The sequence below is a fragment of the Alexandromys fortis genome, unplaced genomic scaffold (genome assembly GCF_014885135.2).
Source record: "Alexandromys fortis isolate MF-2015 unplaced genomic scaffold, M_Fortis_MF-2015_v1.1 scaffold_28, whole genome shotgun sequence".
Classification (NCBI taxonomy): Eukaryota; Metazoa; Chordata; class Mammalia; order Rodentia; family Cricetidae; genus Alexandromys; species Alexandromys fortis.
In genome coordinates, this window is record NW_026067901.1 from 12,314,192 (window position 1) to 12,339,170 (window position 24,979).

The window sequence follows — 24,979 nt, forward strand, 5'->3', positions numbered from 1 at the left end:
TGAAACCCAATGTGCCTTTTTAACTTTCTGAAATGGTTTTCGATGCAATCTTACCGCTCTGAATAGTGATGTCAAAATAATGAACGAAAGGCCACAAGCTTGGGCACATTCTGTGTCTGACGCAATCTAAGGTGAGCAGGACCAGGAGTGTGTCCAAAGAATCCAAAGTCAACTAACACAGCGTTTGTCTTTGTCACTCAGAGGCCTCAGTCCTGTACAGACAGAACGTACAGCCCTGGGGACCACGCTGTGATGGTGAGGAGCCAGGTGAGAGAAGCCACGGATCGATAGCCCTGCCACGTGTAAAGTGGACTGTGCCGCAGAGCGATGCCACCAATCCAGAATGAGGAAGGGCCGCAGGCAGTTGGCACAGACACTCCATCAGCGAAGACTCCAAAGGAGGACTCTTTGCTTCTAGACTTAACCCGATGGTCCCTTTGGGAAGAGAGACCGTATTTTATGAATTCCACAAGACCCAAATGGCCACTGAAGCTAACGCTTGTGCTCAACACTAGAAACCACAGGACCCTGGAATGAGGAGTGGGGAGTAGGCAGAAAAGGAAGGACAAGGGAAAATCAAACGTTTATTAGGCAACCCATTGTGTCAGGTCCTCAATAAAAAATGATTTTAATTTTCACAGTACCTAGATGGGATGGGAGTTATGGGTCCCACTCACAGAACAGAAAAAGGGTCAGAGAGCAAATCATTTATTTGCCCAACTAGTACAGAAGAGGCACATGTCGGTAAACAGTTGGAGATGCTAGGTGCTGTGTGGGAACCATGGCGGGTCAGAGATCAGGAACACCAGACACTAAGCCTAAGAGATGACCAGAAACTCAACAGAAAAGGGCAAAGGGCACCTCACGGAAACAGGGCACCTACATGGCCAAGACATTACTGAAAATATAACCAATGAAGGCCAGACAAGCTATGCCAAGAGTTGTAAGAGCTACGTGTGACTGTGTAACAAATTGCTCTAAACATAATGGCTTAAAAGCACTATTACTTTGTTCCCAATTCTGAGTCAGCAAATAGAACTGGGCCCAGCAAGGCTGATGATAAAGGCTATGTCATTGGCTCTGTCATTGAGTCATAGCTCTTGGGAGACTCACTCATGGCTGGTAGGTTCAACATCGCCTCAATCACATGCCTAGCAATCGGTTCTAACTTCTGATTGGCCCCTGCCCACCAGGTCTTCCATCTTCACTAGGGCTGGGAGTTTTTGGGCTTCCTCAGAGGGCTGTACCATCTCAAGAGGGTGAGGCCTCTTGGGTTAGGCCAGCTCTCACTCCTAAGCTGTACAGCATCTCTCTAGCCACTTCCTGTATTTCAGATTAAGTTGCAAGGCCAACTCCAACCCAAGGTGGAGAAATGAACCCTACCTTTGGATGGAAGAAGCCATGACCAATTTGTGACCATTTATGACTTCTCATGCTGGGGGAGTGGTAAAAGATGACCCAGCGCATGTAGGAGAAGCCTGTCATGGTGTCTCAGGACCCACCATGTTTAGGAGTTTGGATGTCACCTCTGAAAAGCAGGAGCTCCAGACATCATGAGCTCATGTGGACTGCCCTGGCAGTAGGGGAGGCTCTGCACTCACGGAATAGCAGCAGGAGCAACATGTCCTCATGAGGTTGTCATCCTGTCCCCCAACATTTGGGGGTTGCCCCAGAGCGCTGGAGATGGCTGCATCAGGCATTTGGAGCAGAGCCTAGGACAAGGACCCTGGCCTGGCAAGGACACTGGCTCAGTTAGTGGGCAGATGTGCTGTTTTCTGGCAAAGTACAGAATGAGTTCACAGATGCCAGGGTCCAAAGGGGTCCAGACAGACTGAGGAAAGATAGACAGTAAGGCTAGTTGCTGGAAAGTTCCAGAGCACACTGGGGACCAGTTGATCTTCTCCAGAAGGCAGGAGAGACATATGACATCACTTGCAAGGGGTCAAGTATGAGAAAGCTCTTGAGTTTCTCAACAGTAACCACAGAAGCAAAAAAAAGAAAAAAGAAAAAGTTGATACCATCAAAATGCTGAAGAGAAATCACTTCTGGCTGGTAATCACAGGTTCAGAAAGCTGAAGAGTGCAGAGCTCCTGCTCACCCTGTTCACTCTCTCTCCAAGGTTCCAGAATGCCCTCTTCACCAATATTTAGTACCGACCTCTCTCTGGTAAACGGTTTTCATGGGCGGGACCTAACAGCACCCTACACTAGATCTCCAACTTAGAGTGGACTGCTAAGTTCCTATGTCTCTGCGCGATGCGTTTATTTTACAACTTACAGACGGTTAAGCCTATTATTGACAAAGCAGTCATCACTGGTGTCTGTCTGTCAGACACAACACTGCTGTAAATCAGAGATGTGGCCGGTTACATTGGTGGTGATGGCAGCCACGCGAACACTCCTGAGTTCTTATCATGAGCCACACACTGAGTCCTAAGTACCTAACATTTAAGATACCACCAGCTCTTGTTATCCTTGCCCGGCCCCGCGAGACAGGCGCTGTCATTGAATTCACTTTATAGAGAAGGAAAAAAGTACAGAGAATCTCGGTAACCTGCCGAGGGTCACAGCCCATGAACTATAGTAATCCTGGGTTGCCGACGTCTGCTTCTCATTCCCCACCATGACCCCCAGTCCACGCTTACATTTTCCTTCCTCGTTTGTATACCTCAAGAGTAGAAAGACTGGAGAGGTGGTTCAGTTAGCAAATATTGGCCTTGCAAGCACGAGAAACCGAGTTCGAGCCCCAGAAACCACTTAAGAGTTGCTTGTGTGTGGTGGCGTGTGCTTGCAATCCCAGCACTGGGGATGTAGAGGCAGGTGGATCCCTGGTGCTTGCTGGCTGGCTAGCTTAGCCAAATTAGAGACCCCCAAGGTCAGTGAGAGCCACGTCTCAAAAATCAGGATTAAGAGCAGCTGAGGAATGACCCTGAGGTTGACCTCTGGCATCCGCACCCACTCCTGTGTATGAAGATGCATGTGAATGCACACACACAATGCACATACAATAGTGCATGTTCCATTGAGTAGTACAGTTCTATGTGTTCATTTGTCTGTTGTGTGTGTGTGTGTTGGGGGAAACAGGGTCTCACTATGTAGCCATGGCTAGCCTAGAACTTGCTATGTAAACCAAGCTGGCCTCGAACTCACAGAGATCCACCTTCCCTGCTTCCTGAGTGCTGGGATTGAAGGTGTGCGCCACCACACATGACCGAGTGGTACAATTCTGTGTTGGTGTCCTTGGTAGACTTTGGTGAAGACTCGGGGGTCACGTGACTCTCAGGGAGCGGCTCACGCTGCTGAATGCAGTGTGGTCACGCACGTCTATTTGTCTACTCACGTAGCAATGGACCCATTCTAAGTGTCACTACCTAGGGCCGCTTAAGTCTGGCTCTCAGTTGAGCCCTCAGCCAAGGCCTCAGTTCCAGTCCATATTGCTGTCCAACTATCTTCTCCCTTTTTACTTCAAAAATAAGCTTCAGGGGCTGGAGAGATGGGCCAGTGCGTAAGAGCATATGCTGCTCTTCCAGAGGACTCGGGTTTTATTCCCAGCATCCTCGTCAGATAGAATGGAACCTCCTGTAACTCCAGCTGCCCCCCGGGGAGCTGACGCCTCTGGCTTCCTTAGGCAACTTCACTCACAGGCCACCCATACCAAACACAGACATATACACATGCACACAACCAAAATGGAAAAAAAAATCTTAAGGAAAAGGAAGGTTCACTGACATGTAACGTCTACACATTGATAGTGTGCAAAGGTTCCAGACTGTGATGTCATACACACCTATGACAGCACTGTCACCAAGCCGACAGCACATCCATCACCCCTGAGAGGTCCCCCACATCCTCGTGCCGAGCACGTCAGCATCCCCACCTGCCAGTGTCTGCTGCTACAGAGCAGTGCACTAAAAATCACGGTAGCTATGGTTTGGCCCCTTCACTCGGCATCATCCTTTTGAGATGCACCCCTAACATGGGCTCTATTACTTGTCCAGTTCTCCCTTGCTTCAAAGTCACAGCTATGGGGTGGGTAACCTGTCTGGCCATCCACTCACCTGCTGATAGACATTCGAGCGGTTTCCATGCTCTTGCCTCTACAAACAAAGCAGTGAGGGGCATTTGGGAGCCAGGGTAAAATCTACACATGTGTATTTCTTTTGTCCTGGCTGAAGAACCCAGGGCTGGGAATGCTGAATGGTGGTATGTATTTGTTCAATGTTTAAAAAAAATAAGTTTATTTATGTATGTATTTATGTGTATGCATGAGGACCTGCATGCATGTACATACACTGTGTACATGTCTGATGTCTATGGAGGCTAGAAGAGGGTATCTGGTCTCTTGGAACTGGGTTAACAGGCAGCTGTGAGCTGCACTGTAGGTGCTGGGAACTGAACCCAGGTCCTCTGCAGGAGCAGCCAGTGTCTGAGTCGTCTCTCCAGACCCTTGTTGAGCTTCTAAAGAAACCACTAACTTGTTTTCCAAAGTGTTTGCCTCATTTTCCCTTCCCAATGGCAATGTGTGCAAGGCCTGGTTTGGCGTTTGGTGTGATCGGCTCTTTGGACACTCTCCGTGGGTGCAGTGCCACACTGAGACTGTGGAGGCCCTGAGACGGGAGCATGAGATGTAGGTGCCAGGTGACGGCTCTGGTGGCTGCAGATGCTGACCGTTTTTCACAGATCATTTACTACACATATGTCTTCTTTGGTGTTCTGTCATTCAAATCTTTTGCCAGTTTTAAAGCTTAGATCTGTGTTCTCCAGCTTTGAAGCCCTTTCTGTACAATGGATAACCCTTTACCAAGCACACGCTTTACGTAGGATCCCGCCACCGCCACAGCTTGTGTCTCTATTCTCCTAGTGAGTCTTGGTTTGGGCAAACTCCATCTTTGTTTATTTATTGTATAGACAAGGCGGCTGCCTTCAGAGCTTTGAAGACTTTGCTTATACAAAGTCATAGGGTTTTCCTCCCATGAATCTGTCTAAAGTTCTAGTGCTTTAGACCTTGTATTCGAACCTAGATCTGTTCCGGGTTACCTTTGTTTATCTGGTGTCAGGTATAGACTGACATTCACATACATAGTAACCAAACACACAAGCATGGCACCATGTGTTGCAAATAATTCCCTTTCTCCATCTTTGTCAAGAAACAGTTGTTGTTTTTAAGTTATAAGCAAAAACTATTTTGTTTTTTTTTTTAATACTTTTTTTCTGGGGCTATTGAGATGATTGTACAGCGTCCTGCATCCTCCTGAGATGATGTTTCATCTTTTGTTGTTGCTTTGAAAGCTGTCCAGCCATCCTTGCATTGCTGAGATCATCATCTTTATCATGTTCTTTTTTTTTTTTTTTTTTTTTTTGCTTCTATGTTCACCAGGGAAACGGATCTTTAGCTTTATTTGCTACTAATTTTATTGTTAGATTCATGCGGAATTCACAGAATGAACTGGGAACTGTTTCTTCCTCTTTGGTTTTCTGAAAGGACGAAGAGAGCCAGCATTATTTCTTCCTGAGATATTTGATCAAATTCTCCGGTGGAGTCATTTGATCTTGAAATTCTCTAAGCGAAGCCTCTTAACAACAACAAAAAAAAAAAAAAAAAAAAAAAAAAAAAAAAAAACCTTTATTTTATAGTCTTAGGGCTAGTTGGGTGATGTATTTCTTCTGGAAATGGGTTTTGAAAGGCCATGTAGTTCAAGTAATTTGTCCTTTTCATCTGTGCTGCCCAATTCATTGATGCAAATGTGTTCCTAATACTCCTTTACTGCCTGTTTATGTCTGTAGAACTTGTGATGTCCCCACTCCTGCCAGATGTTGGTGACTTGTTCTCCCAACCCCCAATCAGCCTGGCTAGAGGTTTCTCAGCTTTATTTACCTTCCCAAAGAATAAGCTTAGTTGTTCATTGACTTTTTTTCTCTCTCTCCACCTGGTATTCTAACAACTCCTTTTCCATTTTGATCCCTCTTTCTTTCTGCTTTATATCAGATTTAATTTGTTTAGCCTTTCCTAGCTTCTTTTAAAATGTATTGTTGTGTGTTTGTGGCATGTGGATGTGCAAGAGAGTGTGCACACGGAGGCCAGAAGTTGATGTCAGGTGGCTTCATTAATTTTTTTTAACAAGTATTTTTTAACTATTTGAGAATTTCATATGCTGTATTTTGATCATATCCACGCCAGCTTCTTTATTTAACTCCTCCCAAATTCACCCCATCCCTCTCTTTATTCATGCCCGCCCTCCCTCCCTCCCTCCCTTCCTCTCCCCCCTCCTTCCCTCCCTCCCTCTAATTTAGCAATCCATTAGCTCCAGTTTGTGTTGTCCATATACCCCTGGGTGTGTGGCCATCCAATGAAGCATGGTCAACCTGCCAGGGGCCACTTAAGGAAAACTGACTCTCCCTCTCCTAGAAGCCATTGACGGCCTTTAGCTCATTAGTTGGGGGGGGGGGGTCTCAAGACCCTCTCTCCACTCCTTGCTGGAATGTTGGCCTGCTTGATCTGCACAGGCGACCATGGCCGCTGGGAGTTCATGAGTACGGTAGTCCTGTCATGTCTAGAAGACCCTGGCTTCAGCCCTCCCCACCTCTGGCCTTGTGAGCTTTCCACCCACCACCCGCTTCTTTACTGTGGTTCGTGAGCCAGCTTATGCACTGAGACTGGGTCTCTCGCTGAATCTCGAGCTCACTGGTGGGCTAGACCGAGCGGCTAACAAGGTCTAAGACTGACTTGTTCCCTTCTTTCAAGCACTAGGATTACAGGTGCCTGTTGCTACGCCCAACTTTTTTTCCATAACAAATAAAACAGAAATAATTATAGAACCATTTGTCTTTGTGGGGGAAAGTTTGAAAGAAAAGGCATGCCACCTGGACACGGTAAAAAGAAAAGGGAAAAGGAGTGACTGAGCTGGAAGATAACCGACTCTTCCTTCTTGATCTGCTCCCGATTACAGCAATCACACTCTCAGTTGGCCTCAATTTGAAATGGATACGCCGTGTCTGTTTCTTCAGCCGAGTTATGATTACTCAACATCATTGGCTGTCTGTATTTTATTGATGCTACAGAGAGATGTGGAGCACTCGGAGCAGGTCAGAGACAAAGTCTTCCACGAAAATGTATGCCCAACTTCTTATGTGGGTGCTGGGGATTTGAACTCATATCCTCATGTTTGAATGGCAGTACTTTACCAACTGAGCCATTCCTCCCAGACCTTTATTCTAGTTTAAGATCACTTATTCAAGTTCATTCTCTCTCCCCTAATATACATTTTTGGTGCTATGAATTTCCAACTAAGCTGAAGCAGTATTCCACAAGCTTTAAACATGTTGTTTTAAGTTTTCATCTGGTGTAAGCATCTCATATTTTCCTCTGGTATTTCCTTACTGGTTTAGTCTGTCAATTAAGTTTCCAAATATTTTATGATTTTCCAGTCATGTTTTATGCGACTGATTTCTAATTTAATTCCATTATGGCCAGAGAACTTACTTTATATGACTTGAATCTCTTTAAATTTATTGAGAATTATTGTATAACCAAAATATGGTTTGTATTAGTGAATTAAGTAATTTAACAAGTACTGTATGCCCTGCTAGTGGTGGGAGGTATTTCACATAAATGTCATTTAGATCAAGGTACTTGGCACTGTTGTTCAATGCTCTTTATCTTTGCTGGTGTCTGTATCTGTCTTATGTATCTGATGACTATTGTGTCCTTAGATATTTCTCCTTACAGTGACATCATTCTTTGCTTTATGTGGTTTATTTTGTTTTTGTTTGTTTTCTTGCTTTCTTTTGTTTTGGGGTTTTGGTTTTTAAATACAGGGTTTCTTTGTGTATAGTCCTGGCTGTCCTAGAATTCTCTCTGTAGACCAGGCTGGCCTAGAACTCACAGAGATCTGCCTGCCTCTGCCTCTCAAGTGCTGGGATTAAAGGAGTGAGCTACCACCACCTGGCAAGCTTTGTGTGTTTTAAAGCTTTGTTATCAGATGAAAAACTTTTAGGATAATTAACTCTTCCCAATACATCATCTCTATTATTTCCTTAAAAACTTTTCTCTGTCTGTCCTAGCTGCTTTACTTGACTACTTGACACAGCATAGAGCCACCTGAGAAGGGAGTCTCAATTGAAGAATTGTCTAGATCAGATTGGCCTGTGGGCATGCCTGAGGTGGGGGTGTCTGGATTATTAATTGATGCAGGAAGACCCAGCCTACTGTGGGCAACAGCATTCCCTGGGGTGTATATAGAAAGCCAGCTAAGCATAAATCTGCATGCAAACCAGAAAGGAATGTTCTCTCCATGGCCTATGCTTCAATTTCCTGGAGTTCCTGCCCTGATTTCCTTCAGTAATGGATTGTGACCTGGAAGTGTAAGCCATATAAATCTTTTCTTCCCGTCAGTTGCTTTTGGTCATAGTGTTGGTCATAGCTACAAAAAGGAAATTAGAACCCTGTCCCTCTTTTATTCCCTGAGGTTTCCAATTATCCACATATTAGATGCTTGAAGTCAAACTGCTATCACTTTTTGAAAAATGTTTTTCCCCTGTGTATGTCATTTTAAATGGCTCTTCTGACTTGGCTCAACCTCACCAGTGTTTCTTCTGCAGTGTCTAATCTGCTACCAACCCCACTCAGTGGGTTTTATATCTTGGCTCCTGCAATTTTCACCGGAGAACTTCAATTTTCTCCATAATATCATCCACGTCTCCACTTGGCTTTCTGAACCTTTGAAATTCAATCATAATAACTTTAATGTACTTGGCTGCTAAATCTAATATCCAGGGCCATTCCTGATACATTTCAAAACATTGATTTTTATCCTCATTATAGGTCCTCTCTTCCTGTGTCTTCCCATGCCAGCAACGTTCAGATAACTGGTTTTGTGATCTTTCCTTGCTTGCTGTGGGGCAGCTTTGTATTCCTAGAAATATTCTTGACCTTTGTCCGGGGATGCAGCTAAACACCTTGGGCAATTCCAGTCCTTCCACATCTGGTCCTGGCGATTTGCTAGACAGGAGCATAGCAAAGCGCTCCCCACTACTGAGGAGGGATCTCCTGTTGGGTTCCCACTGAAGCATGTGGGTTTCCAGATTGGCAATGGGAGTCGGCAGAGTTCCTGGGCCTGTATGAGGGCCAGGTACCATGTCTGGCCCTGTGTGAGTCCTGGGCCCTGTTCCCTCTAAACTTCTCTGATGGTTCTTTCTTCTGTCCATAGACATGTACCCCCAAATTCACTGGCAGATGTCTGGGAACCAGAGATCTTTCTACTCTCATCACCTGCCTGGAGGTGGACACTACCCCCCTCCTACTGCCACTTCCTCAAATTAAGGACTTTGCAAGCTCTGTCCAGTCTCCTCCCTGTGTGTCAGCCTGGCCATCCTCAGGTCAGCACGTCTCCTGTACTTGCAAGTGTACCCACACTGCACCACCGGACACCCAGCATCTTTGTTTTTTATTTTTATTTTTTTGGATTTTCGAGACAGGGTTTCTCTGTAGCTTTTGGTTCCTGTCCTAGAACTAGCTCTTGTAGACCAGGCTGGCCTCGAACTCACAGAGATCCGCCTGCCTCTGCCTCCTGAGTGCTGGGATTAAAGGCATGCGCCACCACCTCCGGGCTCACCCAGCATCTTTGAAAGCAGATTTCAGTTTGCTTGTCTGGTTGTTTTGTTTGTTTGGGGTTTGTTGGTTTGTTTGGTTTGGTATAAGCTAGTTTTTATCTTCTCTGGACAAGGGGCCGATCATTTTCACACATCATAAAATAAGTTGGCTATAATAAAACCATTCGGATGGTATTTCTCAATACTTTATAAATGTTTTTTTAAAACTGTGCATGGGTTTATGTGTGAGTTAGTGCCCATCTTCAATCACGCACATCTGGAGGCCAGAGCATGACTCCGCTGTCTTCCTCTATCACCTCCCTCCTTAGGTTTTGAGACAGTTTCTTACTGAGGCAGAAACTCACTGTTTGAGCTGGGCTGGCTGGCCAGCAAGCATCCAGGAGCCTCCTGTCTACCCACCAACGCTGGGGTTCCATGCCCAACCATGCCCAGCTTTTGTGTTGAGTGCTTGGCATTTGAACTCAGGTTCCCTATTTCAGAGCACTTGGACCTGCTAAGCCATGTTCTCAGCCCCTTCAATGTTTTACACGCCACACTGTCTTCTGGAGAGTAGCATCTCATATTCACTAATATTGCTTGCATAATTTCAAAGTAAATTGATCATTATACTTAAAGATCCCAGTATACTCCTTGGGTAGAAACCTGAGATTCTTGTTTGATTTTAAAAATGTTTATGTATATGAGTGTCTTGTCTGTATGTGTGCATATGTACCACATGCGTGCCTTGTGGCCAGTGTTCAGAAGAAGTCAATGCACCCTGGGAACTTGGAGTTCTACATTGTTATGAGCCACCATGTGGGTGCTGGGACCCCAAACCTGGTCTGCTGCCAGAGAAACAAGTGCTCTTAACCATGGAGCAATCTCTCCAGCCCCTGCACCTGAGGTTCTATATAGCTCTTTAGGTGTATACTTGATATTCTGATATATATTTGATGTGGGAGTGTCATATCAATCTGTTGATTTCATTGGCTGAGCAATAAAGAAACTGCTTGGCCCTGATAGGTTAAAAGATAGATGGGAGGAGGAAACAGAATAGAATTCTGGGCGGAAGAGGAAGTGAGGTCAGACTCTGCGCTGCTCCCAGAGAGACCTGACAGCCGCCATGCTCTGCTCTCCCAGGCAGCTGCAACCCACGATGGACTTAGGCTAGAATCTTCCCGGTAAGCGCACCTTGGGGTGCTTACACACATCATTAGAAATGGGCTAGTCCAGGTGCGAGAATTAGCCTGTAAGGGCTAGAGTTCATGGGCCAAGCAGTTCTTAAATGAACACAGTTTGTGTGTTGTTATTTCGGGCATGAGCTAGCCAAGCGGCCGGGGTGTTGGGGACGCAGCCCCGCCGCTCATATTTCAACATATATTTCCCCAAGAATCTAGCAGGTTGCTTTCTTCATACTTACTCAAAACATTGCTTAAATTCAAGTATTGATTCCATCCCACACCTGTACTTAGATGTCATTTTGAGTCTTAGAAAATATGGTACCATAAAATCATCAGATAACATGTCATTGTTCATGCCTGACATTGACACATTGGAACTAATGAATTCTCAATAAAATGGGGGAAAAAAGAATATTATTAGACTGTCACGCGGCTTCTTTTGAAAAGCATGATACTTAGAGAGTGAATAACCATGAAGGGATTCATCTACCAGAAAGACGTGACAGCAAACAGGGGGCCTCCAAATACATGAAGTAAAAACTGGCAAAGCCAAAAGGAATACAGGACCAGTCCACAGGCATGGCTGAAGACTTCAGCATCTTCCTCTTAGGACCCAATAACGTTAGTAGAACAGAAAGTCAGCTTGATTATGGAAGACCAGGGGAACATAATTAATAAAACAAGAAGACTCCATGTGTGGTGGTCCGGCAGCTCAATGGTCTATCTCTGTCCAACAGCTTACAAGGCAATGGTATAAGGAAATGTGTCCTTCGGGAGGCGTTTAGCTCAAGAGGGTGGATGGGATGGGAAGAGAGCACGTAGGGCAGAGCCCTGTGAGTCACCTCCTCTCTCTACCAGGTAAAGACTTCGCAAGAAGACGTTTCTGCAACAGGAAATAGCTCATCAGTCACAGAGCTTGAGTCTGGGATCCCAGACTCCCAGCCTGTGAGAAATAAACACACACTGTTTCTATATGACTCAGCTCATGCTAACGCTTTTCTTTTTCTGTTTTCGTGTGTGTGTGTGTGTGTGTAATCAGGTGCATATGTGGGTGGGTATGTATACAACTGTTACAGGTGCATGTGTTCACACATGTGTGTACAGGTGCAGTGCATGTTTGTACATGTATATGTGTGTACATGCCTGTACAGGTGCATATGTGTGTGTACCTGTGTGTATGTGTGTACAGATACATATATTTGTACATATGTGTACATGTGTATACAGGTGCATATATGTGAGGGTGTGCATGGAGGCTGGAGGCTGACATCAGGAATCATCCTCAGATGCTTTTCTGCCTCATTCAGCAAGGAAAGGTCTCTCAGGGAGTTTGCCAATATGTCTCTTCTTGCCAGCCATTTTGCTCTAGGAATTTCCTGTTTCCACAGAGTCTGGAATTACAGGAGGGCTGCAAGACCTACCCAGCATACCCCCAAGTTCCACAGATCCAAACACTGGTCCCCAGGCTCATATAGCATATACTTCAGTGCTGACTCTCTTGTCAGCCGCAGTTTACTATAACTTGGCTACAGAAACTCAGCAGGGCCAAGACACCACCCAACAGCAGGTTACACTTTCATTTACCTCAAGAGCCCGCAGAAAAATCACCAAGACATATATCTTGTGCCATTAAGTAGATTTCAGTCGTTTAAAACCAAAACCATAAAAAAAAAACTAAAATCACGTCAACTGTGCTTTCTGATAACAACAGAATCAGGCTAGAAATTAACAAGAGAAAGATGACATAAATATTCCTAAATGTTTGAAAATGAAACTGTGCACCTCGAAACAACCCACAAGTCAAGATGAAGTCTCAAAACAAATTTGGAACATACAGAGCTAAATGAAAACACAACGTATCACAATTGCAACAAAATCATGCGAAGCTGCAGGAATATGGCAGAAAGAAACTCCTAGCCTTAAAATACCCAGCAGGGAAAAGAGGAGCAGAGATGGCTCAAAGCAATAACCTAAGAGTCTTCCTTGGGAAGCCAACAAAGTCATAGCAAAGAAAATGCATAGCAAGAGAAGGAAGAAAATAATAAAACAGGAACAGCAATCAATGAAGTTAACATTTAAAAAAGCCATAAAGAAAATTAATGAAACAAAAAGTTGGATCTTCAGGGAAAGCAATCATAATTGACAAACCTCAGTTAAGCTGATAGATACAAGATGCAGGCCCCCAGTGTCGGGAAATAAAACAGACAAACCCCAAAAGTTACTGTCATAACTTCACCAATAGCTTGATGACCACAAAATTTAATTTGTGATTTAAAACATCCCAACAAAGAAATACCCTGCTTCAGATGGTTTTACTGGAGGATTCTACCCAATATCTAAAGAAGAATCCATAAACAATCTTATATAATCTCTTTTTAAAAAATGAAGTATTCTTGTCTAATTTCTGTTGCTATGATAAAACACTATGACCAAAAGCAACTTGGGGAAGAAAGATTTACTTGGCTTACACTTCCAGGCCACAGCCTATCACTGAGGCAAGAACTCAAGCAGGAACTTGAAGCAGAAACCACAGAAGAACAAACACTACTTGGTGCTCATGGGCCCATGCATAGATAGCTTTCTTATAGAGCCCAGGGCCACCTGCCCAGGGAATGGTGCTGCCCTTAGTGGGCTGTGCCCTCCTACATCAGTTACTAATTAAGACAACCCCCTACAGACAGAGCCACAGGCCAGCCTGATAAAGATAGGAGAGCCAAAACCAAAGATAAAGGGTTTTCGCTGTTTAGCCCTCTCCTCCAAGTCATCTAAGATACGCCAAGTTCTCAGTTAAGTCTAACCAGGACAAGAAGGAAATGCTTCCCGATGCATTTCCATGAAGCTAGTACCACTCAAAAACCCAGCAAAGCCAGTTAAAAGAAGGAAAGCTACAGATGCATTTTGCTTATGAGTTTCAACATAAAGGTCTTGAGCAAAATATTAGCAAATTAAATCCCAAACTACATAAACAGTTTAAAAAAAACAACCAATATGTCACAGTCATGTGAAATTAATTCCAGGTGTGCAATTTAACACTGGGACATGCATGCGGTTATAGCAACGGCTAAAGAAGAGACAGTGGGCAAAATATGACAAGACCTTAATGAGTTCCGATTAGGAAAGACCAAACCAACTCAATAACGAACATCTATCAAACGAACACTAAGGTTAACGATAAGATTCAGGGTCTCTGTGCCTTGGCCAGCAGCAAGGCCAAGGATGCTCTTAGTTACTGCTTACTCAACCAATAGCCGGGGTTCCAGCTATTCTTATAAGTAACTAGGGGATAGAGGAGAGGAGCAGGGGTAAATGTGATCCAAATGCATTGTATGTGTATATGAAATTCTAAAAGAATAAATAAAAATTATACTTTAAAAATGAAAAAAATGGAAGGCCGTGTTTTTAAAAAAATTAGATTAAAAATAAGTGAAAACTGCAATGCAAATTACAAGTTTAGGATTAATTCAAATGAAGGAATTCATGTATTTGTTGAATAAAGTTAAAGCCACCATGGATAGGAAAATAATACTTTTTTTTTAAAAATAGGGTCTCAACCATGTAACCCTGGCTGGCCTGAAACTTGCTGTGAGAACCAGGCTGGCCTCGATTCACGGAGATCTGCCTGCCTCTGCCTCCCTAATGCTGAGACGAAAGATATGTGCTCCCCACACCTGCCTTCCAGGTACTTCTTTACAAAAGAGTTAAAATAACTAAACCTTTAAAAGGCAGAGAGTTAAAAGGAAGAACACTATTTGCAGTCTGGGCATGGTGGCACATATGTTCAATCCCAGCACTTGGGAGGCAGAGGAGGGCAGATCTCTGAATTTGAGGCCAGCCTGATCTACAGAGTGAGTTCCAGAACACCCAGGGCTCCACAGAGAAACCCTGTCTTGAAAAATCATTTTAAAAAAAGTCACCATGCAGACCTTAGGACCTGAGTTTGATCCCCAACACCCCTATATGAGCCAGGCACAACAATATACACCTGTGGCCCAGTACAGGGACAAGACCTGAGGCGCGTGGATTCCTGGACCTTAGACCAGGAATCAAGCTTGAATTAATGAGCTCCAGGTTCAGTGAGAGACTGTCTCACAAAATAAGGTAGAAAGTCATAAAGGAAGAGACCTGACAGTATCCTCTGGCCTCCACATGCGTGTGCTTACACGAATACCATATGCACAAAAAAAAAAAGAAAGAAAGAAAGTGTGCAAGAACATTTCTCTGCCATTTTCCAGAAGAAGACAGCAGGCACATGGGAAGGTGGAAGGAAAATGCAATCAAACCCACGGGATCTGTGACTTCACGCTCACTAGGCCATGATAACAAAGAGGACAGGAAGACAGCTCAGTAGGTAAGAGCACCTGCTACGCACGCCTGAGGACCTGAGTTCCATCCCTGGGACTCACAGTGAATGAGAAAACAGGTGCTGCCTTCTGACCTCCGTATCTGAGTTGTGGCATCTGCATGGCTGCACATATATCATACACAAACATGCATAGTTTTTTTTTTAAAAAAAAAGACACATAAAGAGATGGCCATAGCAACCTTATTCACCGTAGCAAAAACTCAGAAACCAAATATGTGCCAAACCATAGTTAAATAAAATGCAGTTTGTCCACACAACGGGATATTTTGTCAATAAGAGGAATGGGCATATGTTCCAGCAGACTTCCTACACGGGAAAGGTGATCACAGAGACCAGGTTGTGTCTGATTCCAGAAGAGGCCTATAGGATGCAGATTAGTGGCTGTCAAGGGAGGAGCTGGGAAGCCTGGAGACAACGCTAACTGTGTCAGTCAGCTCAGCTTCTTGGGACGACACACCGTGAACCAGTGTGGACTGCATCTCAACAGAGCCTTTAAATAAGAAAAGGAGGGGCTAGAGAGATGGCTCTGCAGCTAACAGCAAGTACTGCTCTTGCAGTGGACGCAGGTTTCCAGCATCCACATTGGGCAGCAGACAACGCCTACAACTCTAGTTATAGAGGATCTGATGCCCTCTTCTGGCCTTCACAGGCACTGCACACATGTAACACAAACTCAATTAGGCACATGCACAGAACACACAAAAATAAAGGAGGGGAGGGAGGAAACGGGCACACAAATGTTGAAAGCATCTCTACCAATAGTAACCCCAACCTGGAAGAAACCTAGATGTGTTTTGTGGGTGATGCACACCGTGGTTTACCACAAGGCAGTGCAGAATGGGACTCAGTACCAAACATTAGGGATCTACAAAGGAACCTGAAAGCGCAGGTGCTTCTTGAGGAATCACGCTGAGTGAAGAAAGGCCATGCCCAAGAGGACACACTGGGTATCAGGCCTACAGTAAGCTCTTAGCCAGTGTAATTACCATTTCTCAGTATAGTTACCATTTGTATCTATGAATATGCATGTGAACGCAGGTGTGCATGTGTGCACACACACGTGCCCATGACTGGAGAATAAGTCATGGCCCCATCCCCTAAGTACTAACCTACATGTTTGCTATGGCATATTTGCTACAAACAAAGGTGTTCTCCACACACCAGGGCACACTTACTGTTTCCAGCAAATTTTAACAGAGACACAATACCTTAATCTAAGATTCACATTGAACTCTTGTGAGGCAGTCTGGCTCTCTCCAGCACAGGTCCCTGTTTAGGCTCAGGTTGCCATCTCTCCCTGCATCTGAAACCCGCCCATGACTTTTCCTTGCCGGCCGTGTGGAGGACACTTTCAAGGGGCTACCCCTGGCAGCTCTCCTCTTTTTAAACAGAATGTAGGAACTGTGTGAGTACCTCTACTTCTGGGAGCCGTCTGCACAGCTGAGTCTACACAGATTGAGAATTTCTCGCCCAAGCTATCTTGTGTCCCATTCTCAAGCTGGTTCTTAAATAGCCTGCAGGCCTCTCCACTTGCATGCCCTCCGTCTTGTCCCTCTGCCAGCTGGAAGTGTGTACAAGGCTTTCCTGTTTGGAAAGAGAGGTCCCCGGAGCTGCATAGCTTCCATTCTTATTCAGCACAACCAATAAAAGAAACCTGGAAGCATAATTATTCTGTCCACCTCCAAGTAAAAGAGTAGAGGGCCCCAGTGTCCACCCCCATGACACCGATTCGAATCTATTCTCGGGATTTAAATGCTTAGCAGACATGAAGACTCCTAAGTCAGGCACCTCCCATAATAACTGATTGAAGGGAAATAAGGACAGATATGATTTAAAGTGGCATGAACACTAAGGGACCAGAAGGCAGTCCATTTGGGGAGGGAAATGGAATTTTCTGCTTTATAGTCCTGAATAAATTAAAAGTCAGGAAACATAAAAAATGGGCATGGTGGTATGCACCTGTAATCCCCAACACTTGGAGGCAGAGGCAGGAGGACCCCTGGGCTTGCTGGCCAGGCAGCCTAGCCGAATTAGTGAGGTCTAGGCTCTGTGAGAGCAGATAATGACCTGTAGCCTCTGCATGCATGTGCACACACCCATGCATACACAAACATATATAACACACACACACCGCCGACAGGAAACCCACTATGGGTTATTAATGAGACCTCAAGGGACAGATGTGTGTCTGGAGTTGATAATCATGAAATTGTCCAGGGCCCAATACAGGAGCATGCTGAGCAGCTTCTGCAGCTTCTGTGCCGTTAACTCTACCAGCAAGAGGGTATAGCTGAGGCTGGGCCCGGCTGTCCATAAGTCTCGATCCCAGCATGCCCCTGTGTGACCTTGCTCTTTTATTTGTGCACAGGATTGCAGCTTGTACCCTTTGAACCTGTCTGCTTTCCCTCCACTCCATGCTGTTTGCTTTGAAAGACTGTTTTCTCTTCCATTGGTTTTCATCCGACCCCTCATCCTCACCCTGCTTGGTAAACATCATGTCCTCTGCTCCAAACCCTAGCCATGGTGTTGCATCTACTCCACAACACAAGGGTCACATGCAGTGGGGCCGGGTTCGCGGTCCTGGGGGTGAATCCTGGCCATTCTACTCCCGAGGAGGACAGCATGGCTCCCAGCTGCAAACAGAGCTAGGCTTGGTCTCTGCGTAGCTGCCTGGAGCTCACTAGGTCTTGGATCTAAGCCAGAGTCTCCTTGACTCCCATGTGGTGCAGTGCCTTCCCACATAGACCCTTGCTCATCAGGGCTACACCTGCCCAAGTCCTCTGTAATTGCTCTGAGCCACCTTCAGCTCCGCCTTCGGCCAGTGGGGGCCTCTTAACAGCTGAATCAAAGCACATGCCAGCCTCACTTGGAAGCCCCGTGCCACCCACATGGAGTCCCAACCCGGCCTCATGATGGTCACCACAGTGACCTGCTCCCACCTCTCTCCTGGGACGTCTCGTCCTCTTCTCTGGGACATTCCAGTTCAGTTCCACTGCCTTGCTGCTCTTCGCATGAGCCTAGCTGGTGGCCTGAGCTGCCAGGACAACCCCAGATCCAGTCGGCTCAGCAGGTTCTCACCTGAGTTCAACTTCCCCCATCATACTTCTTTCTCCCCAGGTCAAACAAGGCTATCTCACAATGTTCCAGACCCAGCTGACCCAAGCTAAGCTTGCTCCTCCCACTGCGTCTGTCCTCTTTTCACCTTCCCAGGTCCAAAACTCAGCCTCTGTGCCCACGAGCCCACGTCCCTGGTACAAGGGATGGGATTTTGTGTTTGGGGGCTTACTGACATACCCCTGGGGCGCAGAGGAACTCAATGACTATTTGAATGCATCTTTTTTGTTTGTTTGTTTGTTTTCCTTTGTAAATTCAATTCTCTGACCAACACAAAACACCCAGAGCTTGGCAGACCCATTACTTGCTTTCAGTCTCCACGCTTCACCCCAATTTCTTCAACCTGGAGCATCACTCACACTTTTGAGGACACTCGAATACCCCTCCTTTCAAATGCCTCCTGAGGATGCCCAGGGTAGAAGAGCCACTCCCCGACTCGCCATTGCTCCATTCTTAGGTCCTGACTGATGACCTGCCTACGACCTGCCCACATGAGCAGGAGCAGCTCGTTATGCAGAATTCTCACTTTGTCTGCCTCCTCTCACTCCTACACAACACCGTTTCATCAATAGCTATGACATGAACTTCATACTGGCGCTAACGTCTGAACAATGCTCCCTGCCGCGCTAAGCAGTGAGCCTTTGGGAGGGAGAGGGGCCCGCCCCAAGATAACGCAGTGTTGAAAGGACAGAGCTGACTTCAAGGCAAAGCCCTTCTTAAAGAAATAGGATGCCTGTCACCTAAAGTCATGAGAACACACAGGAACAGAAGCAGCTGCTGAGTAAAAGCATGGCCCTAGAGTGTGGTGGTGCACACCTTTGAGCCCAGCATTCAGGAGACAGAGGAAGGCAGATATCTTGAGTTTGAGGCTAGCCTGATCTACATAGCAAGTTCCAGGCTATCCAGGGCTACCTAGGGATGCCCAGCTAAACAAAGAAAGAAAAGCATAACAATACTTTCTGCTGTAAGATTCTTGATAGGTGCGGTATTAGTCAGGGTTCTCTAAAGAACATAATTGCTACTCTGAATCTATCTACCTACCTACCTACCTACTAGCTACTTACCTACTATCTACCCTACCTGCTATCTATCTACCTACTATCTCTCTATCTTCTATCTATCTATCTATCTATCTATCTATCTATCATCTACCTCCCTACATACCTACTGTTTATCTACCTATCTGCTATCTATCTACTATCTATCTATCTACCTACCTACTATCTATCTACTACCTACCTACATACCTACCTTAAAGGGGACTTAGAAGAGTGATTTACAGATAAGGTCCAAGTAGTACAACAAGTCTGTCTCCAGAAAGGCCAAGAATTTAGTCGTTGTTCAGCCCAAAGACCGGGTGTCTCAGCAGTACCAATATGGTGCTGGAGTCCCAGGGATTTCCTAGACAGCTTCGTCTTCACTCTGGTTGGCAAGGTCAATCATCCCTGTTACTAAGGCATTCCTTTGCAGTTATTAGAACCTGTTTCTTCAGGATTCCAACAGACTGAAGACTAAGCAAGCAAAAATCAAACGCTTCTTTCTTCCGTGTCCTTTGTGTGTGGGGGGCTGCTACTAGAAGGCATGGCTTAGATTTATGGAGGGTCTTCTTGTTTCAAATAATTCAATCAAGAGCATTCCTCACATCTGGTATGTCCAGATGCTTGGGTTTTAGTTGATTCCAGAGGTAATCAGTTGATAATCAAGAATAGCCATCACAGGCATCCCAAAACATTCTGGGAAGAGACATGCTTAAGGTGCCCCAAGACCACTGAAAGCATCAACACCCAGTTGTGTAGGATCCACACTACTCAACTAAACATGCATATTGGTTGGTGTTCAGGGTCAGTATTTCAGTATGTCATACAGGAACTTCCTTACGGGAAATGACTTCTTTATGAAACCAGGTAGCCCCTTTCCATGAATATGGTATACCTGTCTATTTATTTGGTCTATGCTATGGTTTGCTTTTCTGTTGCTGTTATAAACATCATACTCAAGAGCAACTTGGGAAAGAAAAGGGTTTATTTCATCATTGCCAGCTCACGCCATCCATCACGAGGGAAGTCAGGGCAGGGACTGGAGCAGAAGAATGGAGGAATGCTGACTGCTAGGTCACTCTCTGGCTTGCTTGGCTAGCTTTCCTATATACAGACCCACCTGCCTAGGAATGGTGCTTCCCGCAGTGGGCTGGACCCTTCCACGTCAATCATTAACCAAGGCAATCTGTCAGACATGACCACAGTCCAACTTGATCAAGGCAAATTGCTCAATTAAGTTCCTCTCTTCCCAAGTGACTTTGGGTTGTGTCAAGTTTTGAGTAAAAACTAACCAGGACAAACCATACTTAACAACAATAATAACATCAATAATAACATCCAATAATAACATCAAGTTTCTTAGCGAAGGCTTCGGGTGCTTTTCTCAAATTTATTCCTAGGTGTATGATAGATGCATTTAGTTTTTAATCCATTATTACAATATGTTTTATGGTTTATAGAAAATTTGAGTACAACACATTTTCCATACAATGCTTCAGCTCTCACCAGTTCCTATTACTAAGGCCTTGCACTGGGGAGACAGATTCGTTAGCTCACTGATGAGACAACATCACACACCACTAACTGAAGTCCCTAGTTACCACTGGCGATCCCTCTCTGCAGGACTCGACATATTTTGTGGGATGCCATCAGCATTACGGTATAACACAGAGCACTCTCACTGCCCCCAAAGTGTCCCATTTGTGTTCCCTGACGCACTTATTCCTCCCTCTCATAGGCCACTGTTCTCTTTACTGGCTCCATAATCTTGACTTTCCCATCATGCCATGCCATTGTGATCACACCGTACACTACCAGTTCAGGGATACAACATGTTCCCACATGTTGTCTAATGTTGTAGTCTATGGATGGCACCAGCCACAGTGTTGTCTGAAGGGATTGTCCTCGTTCATCGCCACCAGCAGTATATGGAATTCCCTTCCACAGCCCCATACACATTTGACCAGAATGCCTAGTGCCACCTGATCCAGTAGGAGAGTCATGGTCCATCTGTACTTGGTGAGAACTGGTACTGCTCACTTGCTTTTCCCAACAGGCTAAGGACGCGAGACATCTCCCGTGTGCTCTTTTGCCATCCATGTAAGAACACGCCCTTTGCTCATGAGTTAGTCGACTCTTTCCCCATTTAAAACTGCACTTTTCTCTTACTGGGTTATGAGAGTTCCTTTTATTTTCAGGAATAACTTTTTTTCACATAAATGCTTTACAATTCTTTTTTCTCCAAGTCTGTGTCTTTACTTTTCATTTTCTTAAGTGTCTTTTGATAAGCAAAAGTCAAAAAATATTTTCCCAGCACTTATGACTTTTATTTTTCTTGTCCTATTACATTGTCTAATGCTGATATCACGATGCTGCAGACAACTACATAATAAATCTGTAGCTGATTTTATAGAGCTTCGAGTGTTCACTGTTAGGTGCCAGGGATTTCACAGATCCTTTCTTGGATTAAGATTCTCTCTGCATTTTTCTCTTTGGAATTTTGTTGCGCTATAACTGTACTACAATTTTTCCCTCATCCAACCAATATTATGAATTACACTGATCTTTCTCTTTCATTCCATAAGTTCTGTGAAATTCATAGATCATTTTTACTTAATTTTTTTCAAATGTTTTCCAAATATTTAACCAGTCAACTTCCATTCTTACTGGCTTCCTGGCATGTGGTTAAAACATATTGTACTTCTGCATACTGCTACATTTAATTTGATAATATTTGTATATGATTTTTACTTCCTTACTCTTCTTTCTTTTTAAAAATATATATATTTATTATTCTTTTATGTATCTGGGCATTTTGCCTGCATGTATGTCTGTGCACCATATGCATGCAGTACCTACACAGGCCAGAAGGAAGAATCGGATCATCTGGAACTGGAATTAATGACAGTTGTGAGCCACCATGTGAGTATTGGGAACAGAACCTGAGTATTGTGAAAAATCAACCAATGCTTGAAACCACTGATTCATCTCTCCAGCCACACTCTTCTTTCTTTTAAAAACCTGGTAATTGGGAGGGTGAATAGGAGCAATTTTTTTCTGTGCCACACAAACCATCAGACTCACTTTGATGGACTTGCTACCAATACATTATCCTTTGCACTACCCCCCTTTCCACCTTCCTGTTGTGTGGTGTGTATGTGCATATGTGTGCATGCATGTGTAGATACATGTTTTCGCATATGTGTAGGTCCATGTGTGTGCATGCATGTGTTTGTGTGCGTTTTTTGCATATGTGTGCATGCACATGGAAGCCCAAGGTCGCTGTTCAGAATCTTCTCAATTGCTTCTCCACCTCGTTCACTGAAGCAAGGTCTCTCTGTCGAACCCAGCACTCACTAATATAGTCGGTCTCACTAGCTGGCTCACTCTCCACTTTCTGAGGCTAGAACGACAGGTGGGCTGCCACACACTGGGCACCTACGGGTTCAGAGGCCAGTGCTCCAGTCCTTGTGTTTGCGGGGCAAGTACTTTAACCACTGGGGTTTCCTCGGCCGCTACTCTGTGCTCTTCTGCGGTCATGAATGGCCTTGTGAATCCCTGCAATGTGTGGGAGTTGCTTCTTCAGGCTTCTCATCACCGCTGCTTTCTCAGTTTGCGCGAGGGGACCTCAGCGCACCTTCAGTAGCGTCTGGCTGTTCTCCTGCTGTTCTTTCCACCCAGGCACCACCACTGGCTTCCTCTCTTCTCGTGTACTTGTGGCACATGCTCTCCCTGGGACAGCACCGCTATCACTTCTTATCATATCTTAGATAGTGTGCAAAGTGCTGGGCTTGTTACCACGTGTCACCCCTATATAGTTATACTCGGTGTATCGTCGGACTACGCTCCCCACTCACTCGCTTCCCACCCCAAACGCTCCTTCCCCTGTTTCATGTCATGTATGTCTTTAAATCCTGACTGCTCATGGGAGGGGAACCCTGGCCTTTCTAGCCCTCTCATTCATTTCTCTTGCCCCTCGCCACTCCCTTTCAACCTCATCCTCTCCTTCGGAGTCCCTCCTAACTTCCATGCCATGCATACACGTGTGTTTTTAAGTGTAGACCCCTCATAAGAGAAACACGCAGCATCTGCCTTGCCGAGTCTCTGTCACTGACATGGTAATTTTTAGTTTCATACATTTTCCGAGAAATGGCAGATTCTACTCCTCTTTGTGATTGGATACAACTCTTTTGCCGGTACGCCCCGCATTATCCACTCATCCTCTGATAGGCCGCAAGGATGATTCTTCTCTTGGCTGCTGTAAACAGGGCCAACACAAACATGGCTGCCCAAGTGTCTCTGAGGAATATTGCCTGAGGATCCTTCCCGTGGATAGCGGGACCATGCGGTGGCTCTGTTTTTAGCTTTGGAGACATCTCCACACTGGTTCCCTCAATGGCTGCACCCATCTACCTTTCCACCAACAGTAGGCGACTTGCTCTTTCCTCACAGATTTACCAGCTCGTGTGGTTTGTTTCCTTCCTAGAGTCGCTCTGATTGGAACGAGATGGGCAGACTCAGTACGACACAGGCAGACTCAGTACGACTGTGATTTACATTTCCCTGATGGCTAAGGATGAGGGGCAGGTTTTATATATTTATGGCCAGTTCCTCTTTCACTTTTCCAGTTTTATAAGTCATTGGGCGTGTTTATCACTGGGACATGAGAAGACCGTGCAGCTGAAGGTTTGCTGTCTGTGCATGGTCTCAAGGAAAGCGACCCAGATCCAATCACAGGGTGACTTTGAAACCAGGCAGGGATCGTGAGCATGGCCACACTATCTCTCTTTCCTCTCTTCAGGGGCCAGGCGCTGTGACTCCCCCAAAGAACCCCCTGCCTCTGTGTGTGAAGTGCCTTCTCCACTCATTCATACCCTGAGCAAACAGGGTGCCAGCTTCCCCTCACACCAGCCTTACGCAGGGTAGGGGCAGCTGTGACACTGGGCCATCACATCAACCTTAACCCCTTGTCCCTGTCCCCTGCAAGGCCACTGTGACCGGCACTACATCAGCTTCTAACCCACAGCTTCTCCTGCCAGGTCCACATTTAAGGATGAACAATTGAAAGGCCACAATGTTCCACACCTCCCTGAGTGAGGGTCGGCTGCCAACACACTGTGGGCGTGAAGGCAGGAGCCGTGAGTGGCCACGGGATGATGGCTCCAGAGCTGTCTGTGTCCTGAGCCCAGGCTTTGCAGCTTGTTCTCTCCCATGCCAAGGGGTTCTACAGTGAGCTTGGGAGGTCTTGTGATCAGTTGATCTGTGCTCCTCACAGAATTTTCTATTTCAATTCACCATATCTCAGAGATGGAGGTTATCTGCAAATGAGTCACCAACGATAAAGTCATAGTGAGCTCACCGTGGTGTAGGTTAGGCCTAAGGCAAAGTGACAGACATCACCAAAAAGGGGGAGCATGGGTCTGGGGTGATGTGGGATGTCCTTCTGTGTTGCTTTTATTGGCTAATGAATAAAGCTGTTTTGGCCAATGGCTTATCAGAATAAAGCCAGGCAGGAAATCTGGCTTTATTCTGAGATATCGAATATATAACAGAGATATCGAGAGAGAGAATAGGCGGAGTCAGGGAGACGTCACGTAGCTGCCAAAGGAGAAGAACCTGGAATCTTTCCAGTAAGCCACAGCCTCGTGGCAATACTCAGATTACTAGAAATGGATTAATTCAAGATGTAAGCATTAG

General features: G+C 45.4%; 1 protein-coding gene across 4 annotated transcripts in view; it reads right to left on the reverse strand.

The window, feature by feature from the left end:
* Ppara (peroxisome proliferator activated receptor alpha) overlaps positions 1-24,979 on the reverse strand; it is a 68,169-nt gene that overhangs the window by 32,019 nt on the left and 11,171 nt on the right. Inside the window, exon 1 of one of the 4 annotated variants that reach the window (XM_050128052.1) lies at positions 18,071-18,255. The exons of the other annotated variants lie outside the window; for them this stretch is intronic. The gene's annotated coding sequence lies outside the window, so the exon portion shown is untranslated. Of the gene's footprint in view, positions 1-18,070; positions 18,256-24,979 lie in introns of those variants that run through there. 4 annotated transcript variants of the gene reach the window in all.